The 6,000-nt window shown below is 35.5% G+C and overlaps 1 protein-coding gene across 2 annotated transcripts in view; it reads right to left on the bottom strand.

The window, feature by feature from the left end:
* Window positions 1–1,937: 1,937 nt before the first annotated feature.
* Window positions 1,938–6,000, bottom strand: part of LOC124593699 (graves disease carrier protein-like) — a 207,493-nt gene continuing 203,430 nt past the window's right edge. For both annotated transcript variants that reach the window (XM_047132003.1, XM_047132002.1), the window contains one exon: window positions 1,938–2,890. The gene's annotated coding sequence lies outside the window, so the exon portion shown is untranslated. The remainder of the gene's footprint in view (window positions 2,891–6,000) is intronic.

Genomic DNA, 6,000 nt, shown 5'->3' with positions numbered 1-6,000 from the left:
GTAAAAACTACAGAGGAATAACCCTTATGAGTCATAGAGCCAAGATTATTGAAAGAATTTTACTAAATCAAATAAGTGAAAAGATAGAAAAGGAGCTGAGTGAAGAACAGCATGGGTTTAGGAAGGAAGAAGCACAATTGACCTGATATTTTCTATCCGTCAACTGATGGAAAAAAGTTGGGAGTATAACAAAAGGGTGATAATGGTTTTTATAGACATAGAAAAGGCATATGACGCAGTTGACAGGGAAAGACTCTGGGAAGAAATGAAGAAGATAGATATAGAAGATGGATACATTAATGTTATAAAGACAATGTACAGAGGACACAACTGTAGAATTAGAACACCATTGGGGAACTCTGAATACTTCGAAATAAGGCAAGGACTTAAGCAAGGAAGTATTCTATCTCCTGCACTTTTTAATGTTGTGATGGAGGGAATGAATAGGGCAGTTAAAGATATAGTAAAAGAAAAAGACAAAAAGATTATTTTTGCAGATGATATGGTAATATGGGGTGATAAAGAGGTAGATGTACAGTTACAGCTTGATGTGTGGAAGGAAATAATGAAAAGGTATTGATTAAAAATAAATAAAGATAAAAGTGAAGTAATGGTATTTGGAAGAGAGAAAGGAATCGACGGAAATATTACCTTGAATGGAGAACCCCTCAAAGTGGTAGAAAGTTTCACTTATCTAGGGAGTGAAATATCTAGGGATTGAAGAATAACTAACGAAATTAATAGGAGGTTACAGAAGGGAGGCAATTTCTACCAAACAATAAAACACCTGATTTGGAATAATGAAGTTTCAGAAATAGCAAAACTCCTTGTGTATAAGAATTATTACATTCCTATTGTCACCTATGGTGGAGAAACATGGACAATGACAGAAAGGGACTGGAGCAGACTGCAAGCAGGGGAAATGAAATTTCTCAGAGCAGTTAAGGGAAAAAACATGAATGGACAGAGTAAGGAATGTAGAGATTAGAAACGATCTCAAACAAGAAAGTATGAGAGAAGAAATTGAAAGAAAGAGATTAAGATGGTATGGGCATGTTAAGAGGATGCATGGGGAGAGACTCCCCAAAATTATGGAAGAACTAAAGATGGATGGGAAAAGACCTAGAGGGTGCCCAAGAACACGGTGGAAAATGGGAGTGAGAATATCTGTAGAAAGGAGAGGTGTGACCTGGCAGCAAGTGGAGGAAGAAAAGTGGTGGGAGGACCGGGCCAAATGGAGAGGACTCATCAGCACCCAGACCCGGTAGTAGCTGGAGTGGGATTTGGATACAGGTAGATAGTAAAATCATAATTTCTGTATCATCTTTAGCAGTATTTTTTGCAAAATTGGTGCCTGGTGATGAAGTACGCTAACTACCATAATTCATACAGTTTAATTTCTCTCATTGTGTTTCAGTTACTGTTGGGAAGTATTTATTGAATTTAGTGGTCAGTTACTTTAATGTTCACAACAGACTGAACAGTATTTGATTTTCTAAATGTTTTTGTGAAGGATTTTGCAGTACTGTTTGTGGTGCATTTTTGCTGCAATTTGAGCCGCTGGTAGTGCTTTGTGTTCATTAAAGCTCTCTTCTCCTGGCACATGAAACTTCAATTTCAGATGGTTACCTACTCTTCATCTGGGTTTCTACTGTAGTTATCCTTGGCACATTGTAAAGGACAACTAGATCATAGTGGTTTCAGAAAAGTTATAGGAAACCACTGAATTTTTCATCTAATGTATGTCCTTTATAAACATCTTTCTATTGCTCATCATCTAAATTGATTGTGAATTTGTGACTAAGTAAGCATTTATGATTCTGTGAAATCTCATTGTTTCCTTCTTAGCTAACCTTACTGATGAGGATGATCTACTGGTGTCAATGGACAAATAAATTTAAGAATCATTTAATAAAAAGCAAATAAACATCAGTATCTTCATACATAAAATATTATTCTTTCACCTTCTGAAAATAGATGTCACATACTCTAGTGTACAAAGGAAAAGTAACACATTTTACTTAACATCCTTTGTAAAAATAAACATTTCAAAAATACATGACATTAAAATATAATTAAGTAATGGCCTTACATACATAGGAAAGAAATCATTTTCTGTAACCTCCCATCCTTTACCTTCACAAACAATCTTTGGTATACAAGTCATACAATTCACAGTACCATTTAAAACAAAGAACTATAACAGGAATAATACTGACATGATGAGTAGAGTGCCAAGGTTTTCTGTAAATAACTTGTTCTACTCCAATCATAAAACAAAAATTACAGTGTATGTCATGTCATTCATAGAGGCACTGCAGTATTGTAAGTTGAAGAAAATCTACTTTTCCTTTATCTCATGTACAGAACTGTACTGAAACAAGAAAGTATAAAAAACTAATTATTCTATATTCAACTGAAGCTGCATTATCCTATCACACATTAATAAAAGACACATTGCCTTTTTGTTCCGACCTTAAAAGTATTAGCACAAAATGTAGCTCCCTGGGAGTAAATTATGCAATTGTCATGATTAAAGGTAACTATGTAAATGTGAAATCTATTACATATTGACAATAAAAAACTGATTCACTGCCATAAAGAATTAAGGAATAGTACTGTCTTTAATTTCTAATGAGAAATTCTAGAAACTTGCAGAAAATACTGCAATCAAAGCATTTTTACCCCTTCTTTGCAGTCAAGTGTTGTTCCCAAGAATTTACTACTATGCTCTCACAACTATTTCAGATTTAAAGAATAAATAAGGAAACTGCTTGGACACTAAAATAATTTTAATAAATAATTATAGATTTGTATGGCATTAACCTCTGTTAACCATCAAACAACATTTATGGAATGGACAATGTTCGCCACACCATCTCGAAAAAATCTGAAAAAAAAGAATGTCTCAAATCAGAATCTAGTGTCATTACATAATACATTAGTGTGATGCTTGATTAAATTATATTAAGTATACATATTGAGAGTCATATGACCAAATGAAATACAGAGAAATTTAAATGATGATTCAGTTATTTTTTAAATGTTTTTTTATATGTTTTAATTTGTGCATAATGTAAGAGGGAAATATGATTGTCCTCTCATTTAGCTCTCAGACCAGTTATTTGGAAGACAACATGAAATAGACACTAACATCTGCAGAGTTTCCCATAACTGGAAAACTACCATACTCAGTATTTTAGTGTGAGGAACAATAAGCACTGACTACAATTTAACACCTGAGAATGTGCCTTCCCAAGAGTGACAGCACTGAGATAAATAGTTGGAGAGTATTTCATTTCTAACCAAATAAAATTAATGAGTGTGAGCTGTGCTTGTGTAAATATGTGTTTACTTCAAAAGGAGGTCTTTTGGGCACAAGCTAAAATGTACAGCCATCTTTTTGTTGTGCCTGTTTGCAACTCAGCAACTCCTCTATATAGAACTCTATCCTTTTCACAATACTGTTGTTTTCCATCCTGGGCTTTTCATTGATGACTATTAACACAATACATTTTTAAAAGTGTGTTGTTATTTAATCATTGCTTCACAGTTTAACTTTTAGGTAGTTGTCATAAATCTACAGGCTCAACATTGGGAAACCAGACACTACCTGTCACAAGCTAGCATGAAGGGTGAGTGATACAGGTGTAACACCTCTTAAAGAAAAACCTTGGTCCACTGGGCAGTACCTTGTAATGATCACTTGTTAGGGTTACAGTTGAAGATAGACACTGTTTTTCAGGTTGTAAGAGGACCGTTCATTCAATTGTTGACAAAGCAGAAGAATTTTCTCAAAGCCACCAGGCAGCATCTGTTTCCCAGGTTAAAGTGAGCTACCAACAGTGTCAGCTCCCTACGCTAAGGACTGCTAAAATAACCTCCAAAGCTGGTCTAGAAGCTACAAGGTGGCAGCCCCCCTCAGCCAGAAATCCTCTGGAATAACTACCAAGAAATAAGCCTGTTGAGCTCACCATATAAAAATTTTGAAATTTTGCTAACACTGAAAATAAATTGTAATAAGTGCGTAAGTGAGCACCAAAATGGCTTTTGAAAAGAAACTTTACGCTGTGATGGCTATGTCCCTTTCAAACTGTTACTTGAAAAATATAGATACTTTAACCAAGAAACACACATCACCTTCATCAACTTAAAAAACTTTCAATAAAGTCAACAGAAACAAATTATTACATACTCTGGCAGATGATCGTGTTCCCCAGCAGGTTCTGAAGAACATGTACAAAATTTACACAACAGATTGATGAAATTAATAAATTCTAACAACAGTTTGGATGACTGACTGATATGGCCTTGTAACATCAAACAGAATGGCTTTGCTGTGCTGGTAATCCGGATGGCTGAAAGTAAAAGGAAACTGCAGCTCAAAATTTTTCCAAGGGCATGCAGCTCTACTGTATTGTTAAATGATGGCATTCTCTTGGGTAAAATATTGTGGAGGTAAAATAGTCCCCCATTCAGATCTCCAGATGGGGACTACTCAGGAGGATGTTGTCATCAGGAGAAACAAAACTGGCATTCTACAGATTGGAGCATGGAATGTTAGATCCCTTAATTGGGCAAAAGGTTTAGAAATTTTAAAAAGGGAAATGGATTGTTTGAAGTTAGATACAGTGGGTAATAGTGACATTCAGTGGCAGGAGGAACAGGACCTCGGTCATGAGGATACAGAGTTATATACACAAAATCAAATAGGAAAAATGCAGGAGTAGGGTTAATAATGAATACGAAAATAGGATAAAGGGTAAGCAACTATGAACAGCATAGTGGATGCATATCATACCCTACATAGACAATCCCACATCTACCAACAGAAGTACAATTTATAAAGCAACTAGCTCTACAGGTGATGAAGAGATTGAAGAAATGTACGATAAGATAAAAGGAGTTATTCAAACAGTTGACAGAGATGAAAATGGTGCCAGACTGGAATCAAACTGTGGGAAAACGAACAGAAGTAAAAAATAGTGAATATGAAACGGAGGAAAGGAATGAAAGAGGAAGCTACATGGTAGAACTTTGCGCAGAGCATAATTTAATCATTGGTAACACTCAGTTTAATTGGTTTAAGAAACATGAAATGAGGCTGTATACGTGGAGGAGTCCTGGAGACACTGGAAGGTTTCAGATTGATTATATAATGGTAACACAGAGATTTCAGAAACAGATTTTAACCTGTAAGACATTTCCAGGGGCAGATGTAGATTCAGATCACAATTTATTGGTTATGAACTGTAGATTAAAACTGTAGGATTGCAAAAAGGTTGGATATTAAGGAGACAGAACCTGGATAAGTTGAAAGAATGAGAGGTTGTCAAGATTTTCAGAGGGGGAATTAGGCAACAACTGGCTACAACAATGGGAAAGAATACAGTAGAAGACAAATAGGTAACTTTGAGAGATGAAATAATGAAGGCATCAGAGAATCAAAAAGGTAAAAGACAAGGCCTAGTGGAAATACTTGAGTGTTACAGGACATTTTGAATTCAACAGATGAAGGGAGAAAAAATAAAGATGCATCAAATGAAGCAAGCAAAAAGGAATACAAGGGTCTAAAAATTAGATGGATAGGGAGTGCAAAATGGCTAAGCAGGAATGGTTACAGGACAAATGTGAGGAGTTGGAAGCACATTTTGCTATGGGAAAGATTGATACCACCAACAGGAAAATTAAAGAGGCATTTGGAGAAAAAGGAAGCAACTGTATGAATATAAAGAGCTCAGAAGGAAAGCCAATACTAAGCAAAGAAGGGAAAACTGAAAGGTGAAAGGAGTCTATAGAGGGCGTGTATAAGGAAGAAGAATCTGAAGGCAATATTACAGAAAGGGAAGAGGAAGTAGATTAAGATAGATGGGAGATATGATACTGCAAGAAGAATTTGATAGAGCACTGAAACACCTAAGTCAAAATAAGGCCCATGGAGTGGACATTCTCTCAGAACTTCTGCAAAAGACAATCTTGACAGAAGTATTCCATCTGGCG

This window comes from Schistocerca americana, chromosome 2 (genome assembly GCF_021461395.2).
Source record: "Schistocerca americana isolate TAMUIC-IGC-003095 chromosome 2, iqSchAmer2.1, whole genome shotgun sequence".
NCBI lineage: Eukaryota > Metazoa > Arthropoda > Insecta > Orthoptera > Acrididae > Schistocerca > Schistocerca americana.
Note: the sequence above shows the minus strand (reverse complement) of the source record. Positions and strands in the feature narration are given on the sequence as shown.